A 17258-nucleotide genomic window follows, 5' to 3' on the forward strand; every position below is an offset into this window, starting at 1 on the left:
AGCTCCCGCTTGGATGAAGACTTCAGCCGGATCATGGACATCTTCAGCCCCCCGCTTGGGCTTGGATCAAGACATCGGAGGAGCTCTTCTGGATCGATCGGTGAACCTGGTATGGTGAGGATAAGGTAGGAAGATCTTCAGGGGCTTAGTGTTAGGTTTATTTAAGGGGGGTTTGGGTTAGATTAGGGGTATATGGGTGGTGGGTTGTAATGTTGGGGGGGTATTGTATGTGTTTTTTTACAGGCAAAAGAGCTGAATTCTTTGGGGCATGCCCCGCAAAGGGCCCTGTTCAGGGCTGGTAAGGTAAAAGAGCTTGTAACTTTTTTAATTTAGAATAGGGTAGGGAATTTTTTATTTTGGGGGGCTTTGTTATTTTATTAGGGGGCTTAGAGTAGGTGTAATTAGTTTAAAATTGTTGTAATATTTTTCTAATGTTTGTAAATATTTTTTTATTTTTTGTAACTTAGTTCTTTTTTATTTTTTGTACTTTAGTTAGTTTATTTAATTGTATTTATTTGTAGGAATTGTATTTAATTAATTTATTGATAGTTTAGTGTTAGGTTTAATTGTAGATAATTGTAGGTATTTTATTTAATTAATTTATTGATAGTGTAGTGTTAGGTTTAATTGTAACTTAGGTTAGGATTTATTTTACAGGTAATTTTGTAATTATTTTAACTATTTTAGCTATTAAATAGTTCTTACCTATTTAATAGCTATTGTACCTGGTTAAAATAAATACAAAGTTACCTGTAAAATAAATATAAATCCTAAAATAGCTATAATATAATTATAATTTATATTGTAGCTATATTAGGGTTTATTTTACAGGTAAGTATTTAGCTTTAAATAGGAATAATTTATTTAATAAGAGTTAATTTATTTTGTTAGATTTAAATTATATTTAATTTAGGGGGGTGTTAGGGTTAAAGTTAGACTTAGCTTTAGGGGTTAATAAATTTATTAGAGTAGCGGTGAGCTCCTGTCGGCAGATTAGGGGTTATTACTTGAAGTTAGGTGTCGGCAATGTTAGGGAGGGCAGATTAGGGGTTAATACTATTTATTATAGGGTTATTGAGGCGGGAGTGAGGCGGATTAGGGGTTAATACATTTATTATAGTAGCGCTCAGGTCCGGTCGGTAGATTAGGGGTTAATAAGTGTAGTTAGGTGGAGGCGACGTTGGGAGCAGCAGATTAGGGGTTAATAAATATAATATAGGGGTCGGCGATGTTAGGGCAGCAGATTAGGGGTACATAGGGATAATGTAGGTGGCGTTGGTGTACGGAGCGGCTGATTAGGGGTTAAAAATAATATGCAGGGGTCAGCGATAGCGGGGGCAGCAGATTAGGGGTTAATAAGTGTAAGGTTAGGGGTGTTTAGACTCAGGGTACATGTTAGAGTGTTAGGTGCAGACGTAGGAAGTGTTTCCCCATAAGAAACAATGGGGCTGCGTTAGGAGCTGAACGCAGCTTTTTTGTAGGTGTTAGGTTTTTTTTCAGCTCAAACAGCTCCATTATTTTCTATGGGAGAATCGTGCACGAGCACGTTTTTGAAGCTGGCCGTGTCCGTAAGCAACTCTGGTATCGAGAGTTGCAGTGGCGGTAAATATGCCTTTACGCTCCCTTTTTGGAGCCTAACGCAGCCATTCTGTGAACTCTCAATACCAGAGGTATTTAAAAGGTGCGGCCAGAAAAAAGCCAGTGTTAGCTACGCAGGTCATTACCGACAAAACTCTAAATCTAGGCGTAGGATAGCTACAATATAATTAATAATTACATTGTAGCTATTTTAGGATTTATATTTATTTTACAGGTAACTTTGTATTTATTTTAGCTAGTTAGAATAGTTATTAAATATTTATTAACTATTTAATAACTACCTAGCTAAAAGAAATACAAAATTACCTGTAAAATAAATTACCTACAAATAACTACAATTAAATACAATTAAATAAACTAACTAAAGTACAAAAAAAAAGCTAAGTTATAAAAAATAAAAAAAATAAGTTACAAACATTTAAAAAATATTACAACAATTTTAAGCTGCTTACACCTAATCTAAGCCTCCCTAATAAAATAACAAAGCCCCCCAAAATAAAAAAAATGCCCTACTCTATTCTATATTAAAAATTTACCAACTTTTTTACCTTACCAGCCCTTAAAAGGGACTTTTGCGGGGCATGCCCCAAAGAATTCTGCTCTTTTGCCTGTAAAATAAAAATACAACCCCCCCAACATTAAAACCCACCACCCACATACCCCTAATCTAACCCAAACCCCCCTTAAATAAACCTAACACTACCCCCCTGAAGATCATCCTACCTTGAGTCGTCTTCAGCCAGCCGACCACCGATGGAACCGAAGAGGAGATCCGGAGCGGCAGAAGTCATCATCCAAGGAGCGCTGAAGAAGTCTTCCATCCGATGAAGTCATCATCCAGGCCTGAAGAGGTCTTCTAACCGGGCGATGTCATCTTCCAAGCGGCATCTTCAGTCTTCTTTCTTCCGGATTCATCTTCATCCCGCCAACGCGGAATATCCTTCTTCCCCGACGGCCAATGACTGAATGAAGGTTCCTTTAAGGAACGTCATCCAAGATGGCGTCCTTTCAATTCCGATTGGCTCATAGGATTCTATCAGCCAATCGGAATTAAGGTAGGAAAAATCTGATTGGCTGATTGAATCAGCCAATCAGATTGAAGTTCAATCCGATTGGCTGATCCAATCAGCCAATCAGATTGAGCTTGCATTCTATTGGCTGTTCCGATTAGCCAATAGAATGCGAGCTCAATCTAATTGGCTGATTATACAAGGACAAACAACTCACTAACATTAGAGATGATATAGCTGGGATACAGTTGCAGCTGAATGAGTTTGTGGACCATCCGAAATACAATGATTTAGACACAGTTTTGAAAGAAAGTGTGGATAAATTTAGATTGGAACTTGACAACTTTAAGTTGCGAAAATTTAATCGTGACAATGAAGATTACCTTAATAATAAAGTTTATATTTGGCATACTAGTTCTAAGAATACTAGACATAGAAGGAGGTGGGGTAACAACAAGCACAAACATGGTGGTCATGAGAAAAAGGTTACTTTTTCTGACTCAGAGGGTACTGAGAATGAGCAATCAGGCTGCTCCTCAAGGAGTGGTTCTAGTGACCAATCTGAGGAAGATGAACAAATAGTTAGGCCAAAACAGAAAAACAAAATTACACGTAATAAAGGGGACACTACAACAACTAGGTCTGAACCGGTAATAACCAGAAACACTAGTCAAAGAGATACAGCCCATGATAATATAGATTCTAGACAAAGGGAATTCCTGAGTGACACTGAAAGTGACACTCCAATTATGAATGTACCTACTAAATCATGTCTAAAAAATAGTCAGCCTATGAAGCACCCTTTAGGACAGGTGGGGATGGAAACAGAAGGAGGAGGAGGAAGAGGTCGAGGAAAAAATCATCAAAGCAATCGCAGGGGGAGGGGACGCTACAACAAATACCAAATATAAAAATCATTAACCTCTCAAAGTCCATTTTAAATAACGATGAGATGTCGGTTCTAGGCTTGGGTCTGGGATTTGTCCCTAGTACAAATTTTAATGTGTTTGAGACTATTGTGGATCTAAATTGTTTGATTAGAGATCTAACTCTCAAAAAATACTTTTGGGGCAGAGACTTGCATGTGCCAGATACCGACACCCCATCTAATGTTGATGTTTGGAACTTTACCAATGAATTAAGTCCAATTATGGACATTATGGACTTTGATGAGGCTTGTGATTATCTCTCCCTACATGGCCTTAACCTTGAATCTGATATCCAAAATGATTTTCTAAAGACTACACACAATGGCTTTAAGCCACGTTCAATCTTTTACCCTACTAGAGAGAGGGGCCCCTTTTTGGAGGCCTTTCATCGAAGGGTAGAAGAGGATCTGCTAACTCTGTCCAAATACCACAATGCTGCTCCCCCTAATCTTACACGAGCACAGAAATTAGCCTTGGATACCCTAAGTAAAAGGGAAGATATAGTGATCAAGGCAGCAGACAAGGGGGGCAGCATTGTGGTACTGGACAGAGAAGCCTATATAGGTGAGGCAGAAAGGCAAATCACAGATGAAGAGGTGTACCTTCCTCTCCCCCGTGATCCAACTAATATATTTAAACTTCAATTTATGGATTTGCTGGACGATGGTCTGCAGGAGGGTGTTATTGATCAGGACACGTTCAGTTATTTGTATGTGGACTGTCCAGTCATCCCTATCTTCCATCACCTCCCCAAGGTCCATAAATCCTTGGAGGAGGTGAAAGGAAGACCTATTGTTTCAGGGATAGGTTCGCTCTTTGAAAAAGTATCTGGGTGGATTGAATCCCTCCTGCAGCCCATTGTACAGCAATTGCCTTCCTATCTAAAAGACACCACACACCTTTTAACCTGCTTACAGGAGGTAGCATGGAGTAAGGAATGCTCTTGGCTCACTGTGGATGTGGTGAGTATCTATTCCTGCATTCCACATTTTTATGGCTTAGAGGCTGTCTCCTATTCTTTGGATATGTACAGCAACTATGATTCAAAACTAAAAAGATATATCCTTAAAACCTTGGAATTTCTTTTGAGCCACAATTATTTTAAGTTCGGTGACTCTTTTTTTCTCCAGAGACGTGGGACCGCCATGGGAGCTAAATTTGCCCCAGCCTATGCGAACATCTTCATGGGCTGGTGGGAAAGGTCCCACGTCTTTGGAGAAATAAATCCATATAGATACCTAATAAGATCGTATTAACGATATATAGACGATCTGTTGTTCGTGTGGCTAGGTAATAAACAGGAAATGGAAAACTTTGTTGCGTATCTTAATGATAACAGTATCAATTTACATTTTACATTCAGCTTTGAAAAGGAAGTTATTCCTTACCTCGATGTCTATTTAATAGGAGATGCTGCTAGCCATAGTGTTAGTACTACACTCTATAGAAAGCAAATAGCCTCTAATACAATTCTTCATGCTAAGTTTTGCCAACCCAGGCATACAGGCTTTGGGGTGGCAAAAGGCCAATTTATTAGATTGAAAAGGAATTGTTCCTTAGAATCTAATTTTATTAAGGAATCGGAAGTGTTAAAACGACAACTTCAAGACAGAGGCTACTCTACAAAAGTAATTAACAGAGCATACTTAGAGGTTAGTAGACTGGATCGGTCACAAATGTTACAACATGTACAGGGAAACCCTCGAGCCAAATTTGACAGCAATAAAACTAAGTTTATCACTAATTATAGTTCTCAGTTTGGAGAAATATGTCACATTATTAACAAGCATTTACCAGTATTAGCAGGAGAAGATAGTTTACAGGATGTGGCCAAAGAAGGAGTTAACTGCATATCCAGGAAGGGACGCACAATAGGTAATATTGTGGCTCCAAGCTCATTAAGAAAACCGATTACAACAGGTAGCAGTTGGCTGCTCATTAAAGGACACTTTAAGTGTCATTTTCAAAATTGCATAGCATGTAGTCATGGAATTGTAACGGACAGATTCCAGTCTAAGACTACCCAGAGAGTATTTCTTTCAACAAGCTGCACGAATTGTCGCACTAAATATGTTATTTATCTTGTTGAATGCACATTGTGCAACAAGCAATACGTGGGGTGCTCCTCACGTGAAGCACGCTCACGCATTAGGGAGCATCTCAACAACATAGATAAAGACATAGATGTGTCAGATCTGGTACACCATTTCATCCATGAGCATAATAAAATAGTCAGCAGTTTCAAATGGCAGGTCATAGAAAGTATTGTACATACTCCTAGGGGAGGAGACAGAATGCAGAAATTACTACACAGAGAGGCTTTTTGGATTTTCACATTGCAAACAAGACGTCCAAAAGGATTTAATACAATAGGTGATATTATAAACCATTGGCAACATAAATAAGTAACCTAGAACCTACCTCACTTAATATTTTTCTGAATATATATTACACAAGCTTGTAATATATAAATGTTCACAATATGTGACAGCAAGTCTCTGTTGCATGTGTACATACATACATTTCTTTGACCATTTAGCACTTTATTCTTAAATCTAAGATAAATTTAAAATTAAAAATGATAAGCAATGAACACTTGATATTGTTAGATTTAATCTAAGTAGCCATTTTTGAAATGTGAAGGCTCATGAGGCATTGCTTTGAAACTAATCTTAGTTATAAATGTCCCCCGTGCATATATGATACAATACCTACATACATACATTTCTTTGACCAAATAGCACCTTATTCTTAAATCTTAAATAAATCTAAAAATTGAAGTCAAAAGCAAAGAATATTTGGCAGTGCTGGTTTCAGTAAATGTAATATGTTTTGCAATATGAGGGTTTATGAGGCATTTTATTGAAACTAATTTTTGGCTTCAAATATCCCCTTTTTATACACGACACAAATTTTACAATTTGATAGTCATTACAAAAGTTACTTTATGTGTACTTACAATTTGACAGTCATCCACTATAGTGACTACATGTGTATTATGTATATCAAGTGATTGTATATCAGTTGTCATAAATGTCTATGCCGTTATCCTTTGAATTAAATGTCCCTTACTCAACAGCTGAACACCCTTAATTTTTTTAATGGACCAGCCCATTTAAGGGTGCTAACGGAACAGTTTGTATGGTCTATGAATAAGGCTCTCTACCAGCCGAAATGCGTAAGACCGACTGGCTGCTGTTGAGTAACGGCATATTTTTCCTATTTTTATTTTCCCCTGTTTTCTGAGTATATTTTGTCCCACTTTTCTTTTAAAGAATAAATTTACCACTTTGTTTCTAAGAAATTCGCCGGATTTGTCTTTGTTCTATGGAGTAGTTTAGTTAATTAATTTATTGATAGTGTAGTGTTAGGTTTAATTGTAACTTAGGTTAGGATTTATTTTCCAGGTAATTTTGTACTTATTTTAACTAGGTAGCTATTAAATAGTAAATAACTATTTAATAGCTATTGTACCGAGTTAAAATAAATACAAAGTTGCCTGTAAAATAAAAATAAATCCTAAAATAGGTACAATATAATTATTCGTTATATTGTAGCTATATTAGGGTTTATTTTACAGGTAATTATTTAGCTTTAAATATAATTAATTTATTTAATACGATTTATTTTATTTCGTTAGATTTAAATTATATTTAACTTAGGGGGGTGTTAGTGTTAGGGTTAGACTTAGCTTTAGGGGTTAATACATTTATTAGAGTAGCGGCGAGGTCCGGTTGGCAGATTAGGGGTTTATAAGTGTAGGTAAGGTAGCAGCAATGTTGGGGGGGCAGATTAGGGGGTAATAAATATTATGTAGGTGTCGGCGATGTTAGGGGCAGCAGATTAGGGGTACATAGGGATAATGTAGGTTGCGGTGGTGTGCTGTCGGCAGATTAGGGGTTAAAAAATTTTATTAGAGTGGCGGCGATGTGGGGTGACCTCGGTTTAGGGATATATAGGTAGTTTATGGGTGTTAGTGTACTTTAGAGCACAGTAGTTAAGAGCCTTATGAACCGGCGTTAGCCCATAAAGCTCTTAACTCCTGACTTTTTTCTGCCGCTGGAGTGTTGTCGTTAGAGTTCTAACGCTCACTTCAGCCAAGACTCTAAATACCGGCATTAGGAAGATCCCATTGAAAAGATAGGATACGCAATTGACATAAGGGGATCTGCGGTATGGAAAAGTCGCGGCTGGAAAGTGAGCGTTAGACCCTTTCCTGACTGACTCTAAATACCAGCGGGCGGCCAAAACCAGCGTTAGGACCCCTTAACGCTGGTTTAGACGGCTAACGCAGAACTCTAAATCTAGGCGATAGGGTTTATTTTACAGGTAAGTATTTAGTTTTAAATATGAATAATTTAGTTAATTGTAGTAATTTTATTTTGATTTATTTATATTATATTTAAGTTAGGGGGTTAGGGTTAGGGTTAGACTTAGTTTTAGGGGTTAAGAACTTTAATATAGTGGCGGCGACGTTGGGGGCGGCAGATTAGAGGTTAATAAGTGTAGGTAGGTGGCGGCGACATTGGGTGTGCATATTAGGGGTTAATAAATATAATGTAGTTGTCGGCGATGTTGGGGGCAGCAGATTAGGGGTTAATAATAATAAGTATAATGTAGGTGGCAGCGGTGTCCGGAGCAGCAGATTAGGGGTTAATAATATAATGCAGGTTTCGGCAATGTCGGGGGCGGCAGATGAGTGGTTAATAAGTGTAAGATTAGGGGTGTTTATTTAGACTCGGGTTCATGTTAGGGTGTTAGGTGTAGACATAAAACGTATTTCCCCATAGGAATCAATGGGGCTGCGTTAAGAGCTGAACGCTGCTTTTTTGCAGATGTTAGGTTTTTTTTCCGCCGGCTCTCCCATATTGATTCCTATGGGGAACTCGTGCACGAGCACGTTTTTCCAGCTCACCGCTATCGTAAGCAGCGCTGGTATTGAGGTGAGATGTGGAGCAAAATTTTGCTCTCCGCTGACTTTTCTGCGGCTAACACCGGGTTTCTAAAAACCTGTAATACCAGAGTTGTCTGTAGGTGAGTGGTGAGGGCAAACTGCTCGTTAGCACCGCAACCCTGTTACCACAAAACTCATAATCTAGGTGATTGTGAGCTATGATAGGAGGTGTGGTGATTGATACCAGGTGTATGGAATCCTCATTAGCTTGGTTCCCATAGAGACCATAGTATATACAAAAAATAAAGCTGTTAATGTTTAACACAGCACAATGTGACAGACATACACATCTATAAATGTATTGTATGATACATAGTGATGTCGCAAACATAAAATTTTCCGTTTGTGAACGGCAAACGCAAACTTCCTCAAATGTTTGCGAACGGGCGAAACGGGCGAACCGCCATAGACTTCAATAGGCAGGCAAATTTTAAAACCAAGAGGGACTCTTTCTGGCCACAATAGTGATGGAAAAGTTGTTTCAAGGGGACTTACACCTGGACTGTGGCATGCCGGAGGGGGATCCATGGCAAAACTCCCATGGAAAATTACATAGTTGATGCAGAGTCTGGTTTTAATCCATAAAGGGCATAAATCACCTAACATTCCTAAATTGTTTGGAATAACGTGCTTTAAAACATCAGGTATGATGTTGTATCGATCAGGTAGTGTAAGGGTTACGCCCGCTTCACAGTGACAGACCAAACTCCCCGTTTAACGCACCGCAAACAAGGGCAAACAGTCCATTTGCACAACCGCAAACTCCCCATTTGCACAAGGTTGGATACCAAGCTAGCCATGTCCCGTTCCTTGTCCTCACTGATGTCATTGAAGGTCTCTTCCTCCACCCAGCCACGTACAACACCAAAAGTTCCCGAAAGGTGACAAAAAGCCCCCTGGGACGCCTGCTGTGTTTGGTCTTCCACCTCCTCAAAGCCACCTTCCTCCTCTGACTCCTCTTCTTCAGACTCCTCTCTCTGCATTGCCTCTCTCTGCATTATTATAAGGTGTGTTAAGTAGTACTATTCCTATCAGTTTAATCCCTGTTCCGTCCTCTATCAGGCGACGTGTATATGGCATGGATTTTAGGAACTGGGAGATGGAAAAAGATGCTTGGTCGGTACTCCTACTTCAAATTTGGGGCACTGCGCGTGCAATCTAATGTGCCACCAGATAGGAGTGGTGTGTTAAGTAGTACTATTCTTATCAGTTTAATCCTTAATCCTTGTTACATCCCCTATCAGGGGACGTGTATATGGCATCGATTTTAGGAACCGGGAGATGGAAAAAGATGCTTGGTCGGTCCTCCTACTTCAAATTTGGGGCACTGCGCGTGCAATCTAATGTGCCACCAGATAGGAGTGGTGTATTAAGTATTTCTATTCTTATAAATTTAATCCCTGTTACGTCCCCTATCAGGGGACATGTTTATGGCATCAATTTTAGGAACCGGGAGATGGAAAAAGATGCTTGGTCGGACCTCCTACTTCAAATTTGGGGCACTGTGTGTGCAATCTAATGTGCCACCAGATAGGAGTGGTGTGTTAAGTAGTACTATTCCTATCAGTTTAATCCCTATTATGTGCCTTTTTTTTGGTATGGTTTTTGAAGCCACAGTGCAGCACCGGAGGCCAGAAAAATTTGGCATGCCTGAAAAATTAGATATTGTTGCAGCCGCTGCTGTAGCAGCGGCCAGAAAAATTGATGTTTGTTTCCCAGGCAGAAAGTGCCCTAAAACATTGCGGCGTGAACCCTAGTTGGTGGCGGTTAAGTCACTCAAGTCATCCGGCATTCAGAGATAAAATACAGCAACGTGTGGACCATTTTTAGCCCAAGGCAGCTCATCTCATCAGGCCTTTTTTAGTCGAATGTATCGCCCACTGTCAGTCCCTTCGGGATCCATCCCTCATTCATCTTAATAAAGGTGAGGTAATCTAGACTTTTTTGACCTAGGCGACTTCTCTTCTCAGTGACATTACCTCCTGCTGCACTGAAGGTCTTTTCTGACAGGACACTTGAAGCGGGGCAGGCCAGAAGTTCTATCGCAAATTGGGATAGCTCAGGCCACAGGTCAAGCATGCACACCCAGTATTCAAGGGGTTCATCGCTCCTCAGAGTGTCGATATCTGCAGTTAAGGCGAGGTAGTCTGCTACCTGTCAGTCGAGACGTTCTCTGAGGGTGGACCCCGAAGGGCTGTGGCGATGCATAGGACTTAAAAAGCTCTGCATGTCCTCCATCAACAACACGTCTGTAAAGCGTCCTGTCCTTGCTGGCGTGGTCGTGGGAGGAGGAGGATTACCTTCACCTCTTCCCCTATTAAATTCCCGCTGTGCTGTGACATCACCCTTATACGCTGTGTAAAGCATACTTTTTAATTTATTTTGGAACTGCTGCATCATTTCCGACTTGCGGTAATTCGGTAACATTTCAGGCACTTTATGCTTATACCGGGGGTCTAGAAGCGTGGACACCCAGTACAGGTCGTTCTCCTTAAGCCTTTTTATACGAGGGTCCCTCAACAGGCACGACAGCATGAAAGACCCCATTTGCACAAGGTTGGATGCCGAGCTACTCATGTCCCGTTCCTCGTCCTCAGTGATCTCACTGAAGGTATGTTCTTCCCCCCAGCCACGTACAACACTATGGGTACCAGATAGGTGACAACTAGCACCCTGGGATGCCTGTTTTTGTTGGTCTTCCTCCTCCTCCTCAAAGCCACATTCCTCCTCTGACTCCTCTTCCTCACAATCCTCTTCCAGCGCTGCCGCAGGTCCAGCAAGCGCTACTGATAAGGCTGTTTCTGGTGGTGATGGTGACCACAACTCTTCCTCTTCACGCTCAACTACGGCCTGATCCAGCACTCTTCGCAGGGCACGCTCCAGGAAGAAAACAAATGGTATGATGTCGCTGATGGTGCCTTCGGTGCGACTGACTAGGTTTGTCACCTCCTCAAAAGGAGGCATGAGCCTACAGGCAGTCGAAAATTTGGAGTGTTGAATTCCAACGTCGCAAATCAAGCGCCTCACTGGCATGTTGTTTCGCCGCTGGATATCTGAAAAGTGCGCCATGGCCATGTAGGAACGCCTGAAATGGCCACACACCTTCCTGGCCTGCTTCAGGACGTCCTGTAAGCCTGGGTACTTATGCACAAAGCGTTGTACAATCAAATTACACACATGTGCCATGCACGGCAAATGTGTCAACTTGTTCAAATTCAATGCCGCCAACAAATTTCTTCCGTTGTCACAAACCACTTTAACGATCTCCAGTTGGTGCGGAGTCAGACACTGATCCAACTGTGCGTTCAGGGCGGACAAGAGTGCTGGTCCGGTGTGACTCTCTGCTTTCAGGCAAGTCAACCCCAAGACGGCGTGACACTGCCGTATCCAGGATGTGGAATAGTACCTGGGGAGCTGGGGGAGTGCCGTTGATGTGGAGCAAGACGCAGCAGCAGAAGAGGACTCAGCCGAGGAGGTTATGGAAGAGGATGGAGTAGGAGGAGTAGACGAGGTGGCAGCAGACCTGCCTGCAAGTTGTGGCGGTGTCACAAACTCCTCTGCAGAGCCACGCATTCCATGCTTGGCAGCCGTCAGCAGGTTTGCCCAATGCGCAGTGTAGGTGATATACCTACCCTGACCATGCTTTGCAGACCAGGTATCAGTGGTCAGATGGACCCTTGCCCCAACACTGTGTGCCAGACATGCCATTACTTCCTTTTGCACAATCGAGTACAGGTTGGGGATTGCCTTTTGTGCAAAGAAATTTCGGCCGGGTACCTTCCTCTGCGGTGTCCCAATAGCTACACATTTTTTGAACGCCTCAGACTCCACCAGCTTCTATGGTAAAAGCTGGCGGGCTAAGAGTTCAGACAAGCCAGCTGTCAGATGCCAGACAAGGGGGTGACTTTGTGACATTGACTTCTTACGCTCAAACATGTCCTTGACAGACACCTGACTGTGGGCAGATGAGCAAGAACTGCTCAAGGCAAGACACGGAGTGGCGGATGGTTAAGAGGGGGCAAGGAGGACAGCAGTGGTTGACGTGGCTGAAGATGCTGGACCAGGAGGAGGATGGCGGCTTTGAGTTTGTGTTCTGCTTGTACTCATGTGTTGATCCCATAGGCGTTTGTGATGTGCTATCATGTGCCATCGCACAAGCAGTTGTACCTAGGTAGGTGTTGGACTTCCCATGACTCAGTTTCTTTTGGCACAGGTTGCAAATGGCATCGCTTTTGTCAGAGGCAGACACACAAAAAAATGCCACACTGCTGAGCTCTGCAATGACGGCATTCTGGTGGTGGCAACAGCATGCATTGATTGGCGTGCTGTCTGGCTGACCCGGGTGCCGATGCATGCTGTCCAGTGACGTGCAGTGAGGTCAGAAGCAGGTGAGGCACTGGCTAGGATATGCCTTCATTCTTTAGATATCCTTTGTTGAAGAAATAGCAATGTACATGGGTGAGCCAATCACATGAGGTATCTATTGTGCAGCCACCAATCAGCAGCTACTGAGCATATTTAGATATGATTTTCAACAAAGGATATCAAGAGAATGAAGGAAATTAGATACTAGATGTAAATTGGGGGGGGGATGAGAGAGACAAGGGGGAGAGAGAGAATCAAAGAGAGACAGAGGGTAGAGAGATAGCGAAAGAGACCATGGGGGAGAATGAGACACGTAAGGAGAGAGACAGAGGGGGTGGGAGAGACAGAGATGGATAGAGAGAGAGAGAGAGAGAGAGAGAGAGACAGAGAAAGAGAGAGAGAGAGAGACACAGAGGGGAGAAAGAAACAGAGGGGGAGAGAGAGAAAGAGAGACACAGAGGGGAGAGAGAGACAGACAGAGGGGAGAGAGAGAGAGACAGAGGGGAAGGGAGAAAGGGAGAGACAGAGGGGGTGGAGAAATGGAGAGACAGAGGGGGAGGGAGAAATGGAGAGACAGAGGGGGAGGGAGAGAGAGAGAGAGAGACAGAGGGGGAGGGAGAGAGAGAGAGAGAGAGAGAGACAGAGGGGAGAGAGAGAGAGACAGAGAGAGAGAGAGAGAGAGAGAGAGAGAGAGAGAGACACACAGACAGAGGGGAGAGAGAGAGACAGAGGGGAGAGAGACAGAAGGGAGAAATAGAGAGACAGAAGGGAGAAATAGAGAGACAGAGGGGAGAGAGAGACAGAGGGGAGAGAGAGAGAGGGAGAGACAGAGGGAAGAGAGAGACAGGGGGAGAGAGAGACAGAGGGGAGAGAGAGACACAGAGGGGAGAGAGAGAGAGAGAGAGAGAGAGAGAGAAGAGAGAGAGACACAGAGGGGAGAGAGATAGGCAGAGACAGAGGGGAAAGAGAGACAGAGGGGAGAGAGAGAGAGACAGAGCGGAAAGAGAGAGAGACAGCGGGGAGAGAGAGACAGCGGGGAGAGAGAGAGAGACAGCGGGGAGAGAGAGACAGAGGGGAGAGAGAGAGACAGAGGGAAAAGAGAGAGAGACAGTGGGGAGAGAGAGAGAGACAGCAGGGAGAGAGACAGCGGGGAGAGAGATAGAGACAGTGGGGAGAGAGAGACAGAGGGGAGAGAGAGAGAGAGAGACAGAGGGGAGAGAGGAGAGAGAGACAGAGGGGAGAGAGAGACAGAGGGGAGAGAGAGACAGAGGAGAGAGAGACAGAAGGGAGAGAGAGAGAGACAGTGGGGAGAGAGGAGAGGGAGAGACAGAGGGGAGAGAGGAGAGAGAGACAGAGGGGAGAGAGAGACAGAGGGGAGAGAGAGACAGAGGAGAGAGAGACAGAAGGGAGAGAGAGAGAGACAGTGGGGAGAGAGGAGAGAGAGACAGAGGGGAGAGAGGAGATAGAGACAGAGGGTAGAGAGAGAGACAGAGGGGAGAGAGAGACAGAGGAGAGAGAGAGAAACAGAGGGGAGAAAGAGAGACAGAGGGGAGAGAGAGACAGAGGAGAGAGAGAGAGAGAGAGGAGAGAGAGAGAGACAGAGGAGAGAGAGAGAGACAGAGACAGAGGGGGGAGAGGGGGAGAGACACACAGGGGAGGGAGGGGAGACATAGGGGAGGGAGGGAGGGAGGGGAGACACAGGGGAGGGAGGGAGGGAGGGGAGACACAGGGAGGGAGGGGGGGGAGACACAGGGGAGGGAGGGACAGGGGAGGGAGGGGGGGGACACAGGGGAGGGAGGGAGGGGGGAGACACAGGGGAGGGAGGGGGGAGACACACAGGGGAGGGAGGGGGGAGAGACACAGGGGAGGGAGGGGGGAGAGACACAGGGGAGGGGGGGGAGAGAGACACACAGGGGAGGGGGGGAGAGAGACACAGGGGGGAGAGAGACACGGGGGGGGGGGAGACACGGGGGAAGAGACACAGGGGAGTTGACAGTCACTGTAGCTCAGTTATGGATTCAGTTTCAGAGAGGCGCGCTACGTTTATCACACAGGATTTGCACTGTACACTATGGAGGAGTCAATGACCCAAATGAACAGAAAAAAGGAAAAAAATGTTCATGTCTTGAAATAGTAACAGACAAAAAGAAAAAAAAAAAAAGAAACATGTTGACTCCTCTGACTAACCAGTAAGAGTTTCCTAAATGCCAATCCGGTAAGCCTACTACCATTTTAGGCTAGCTAGCCCCTCAGTTTTTGTGCACCTTTGTTTTTTCTACAGGTACCTGATGGATATCTATAAGGATTCTTTATCTACCTACCTGCATGTTTGCCTTTGGATTTAAGATCTAAATCCACCCTTCTTATAGGTAGATTAGATAGATTAGATAGATAGATTAGATAGATAGATTAGATAGATAGATTAGATAGATTAGATAGATAGATAGATTAGATAGATAGATTAGATAGATAGAATAGATAGATAGAATAGATAGATTAGATAGATAGATTAGATAGATTAGATAGATAAATTAGATAGATAGATTAGATAGATTAGATAGATAGATTAGATAGATAGATTAGATAGATAGATTAGATATATATATATAGAGAGAGAGATATATAGATAGATATATAGATAGATAGATAGATAGATAGATAGATAGATAGATAGATACAGTATATATATATTTTCTGAACTTTTAGTATTTTGGACATTTATTATTTAGGATATCAGTGTCCTTCATACAGACTTTTTCTTTACTGTTACTATTTTATTACAGGAACTCTTTTTCCTTTTCTCAGTTCATTTGGGTCATTGACTCCTCCATAGTGTACAGTGCAAATCCTTTTTATTTATATCTAAATGTGTATGGTATAACAGACAAAGCGCAGAATTGTTTTTTGGTTGGTTGTCTTAGAGTTATCCTACTTTATTTTTTTCAGACTGAAATGGTGACATATTTTTCCTTTGTGATTGAGACCCCCAATAATATTTGTGTTTTCTTCTAATTGCCCTTCCTGTTGAACCAGTTTGAGTGCTGCAAAAGCATAGCTTTTATACTGCAAGAATATATATATATATATATATATATATATATATATATAACCACAGCAGGAAAAAGTTGTCTAAATTAAAAACCTTGAAAAGTAAGAGTTCAATGAAAGTTCAACGCACTCTCCGTGTACCTTCAAGAACTGTCCTTGGTGCAGCAGCACTGCAGACTAAGTTCAGTGTTAAGAACTCCTCCTGAGTTCACATTTTTTAACAGTGCAACGGTCAGTCAGGAGTCCTGATCCTGACCAACCGTTGCACTGTTAAAAAATGTGAACTCAGGAGGAGGTGGTGCTGCTGGTGCGTGCATGGTCACGGTGGTGGCTCAGGACTCAGGACACTGAGGAGGACAGTGACAGTCAGGCGGCTGACGGGCTGAGCGGCTCTCAGACTCAGGCTGGCTGGCCGCGTGGGGTGTCTCAGCTGGGGCCCTCTGTCTACCACCCTCTGTCTGCCCAGATTGTAGTGTGAGACGCCTGTACTTACTAGTCTCTATGTTCGGTCCACGTGGAACTAGGGATCCGCTCCTCCGTCCTGAGTCCTCCTCTCCTCCTCCTAGTTTCTGTTTCCCTCCGAGTCCGAGAAGAAGTTCTGAACTTCTGAGAGTCCCGGCACCCTCTCAGTCCACACTCCTCCAGGCAGCACAGAGCCACTACGGTAGCGCACTAAGCGCAGCACACAGTCCTGTCCTCTCCTCAGGCAGGCAAACGGCTCCTAAACACAGTCAGCCACAACACCTAGGCAGACTGTGGCACACTAGGCACTTTAGGCAGCAGCACGCAGAGCAGCTCAGGAACTCCCTCCACAACACTGAGTTGCTTCCCGCCAGTCTGTCTCTTTGCACGCGTCGCGCAACGTCACAAAAGGTCACATGACCCACCTGTCATTCAGCAGCCCAGGCACGCCTCCCCACAGTGCTGCTGAATGCTGATTGGGTCAGTGAACACTAGCTCATCATGGAGGCGGTTTTGAGAACTGCCTCCATTGAGCTTGTAGATTGCCCGGCGAGTCAACAGTAGGTGGCGCAGCAGCTAAGTGAAGCAGACTCAACACTTTGATCCATGTTGCGCAATTCAATGGATGGCAGCGGACTGGCTCACTGCCTCCTAATTGCGCAACATTGGATGTTACTGAACTGTCTTGTCTTCACTTTTTCAGCCCAAGCGCAGTAGCGCACAAAGCAGTGTACATTCAACGCAGTTGCAGTCGCACATTACATGATTACTAACTACAGTTACTGTTTACATATTACTGGAAATAAAGTAAGGGGGGGTACCCTTGGGACGTAGGTGGGCATGGCCAAAATTAATAAATAATTTTTTTTCTGCCTCCCCTGCCTCCTATTA

Source organism: Bombina bombina, chromosome 4 (assembly GCF_027579735.1).
Source record: "Bombina bombina isolate aBomBom1 chromosome 4, aBomBom1.pri, whole genome shotgun sequence".
Lineage (NCBI taxonomy): Eukaryota > Metazoa > Chordata > Amphibia > Anura > Bombinatoridae > Bombina > Bombina bombina.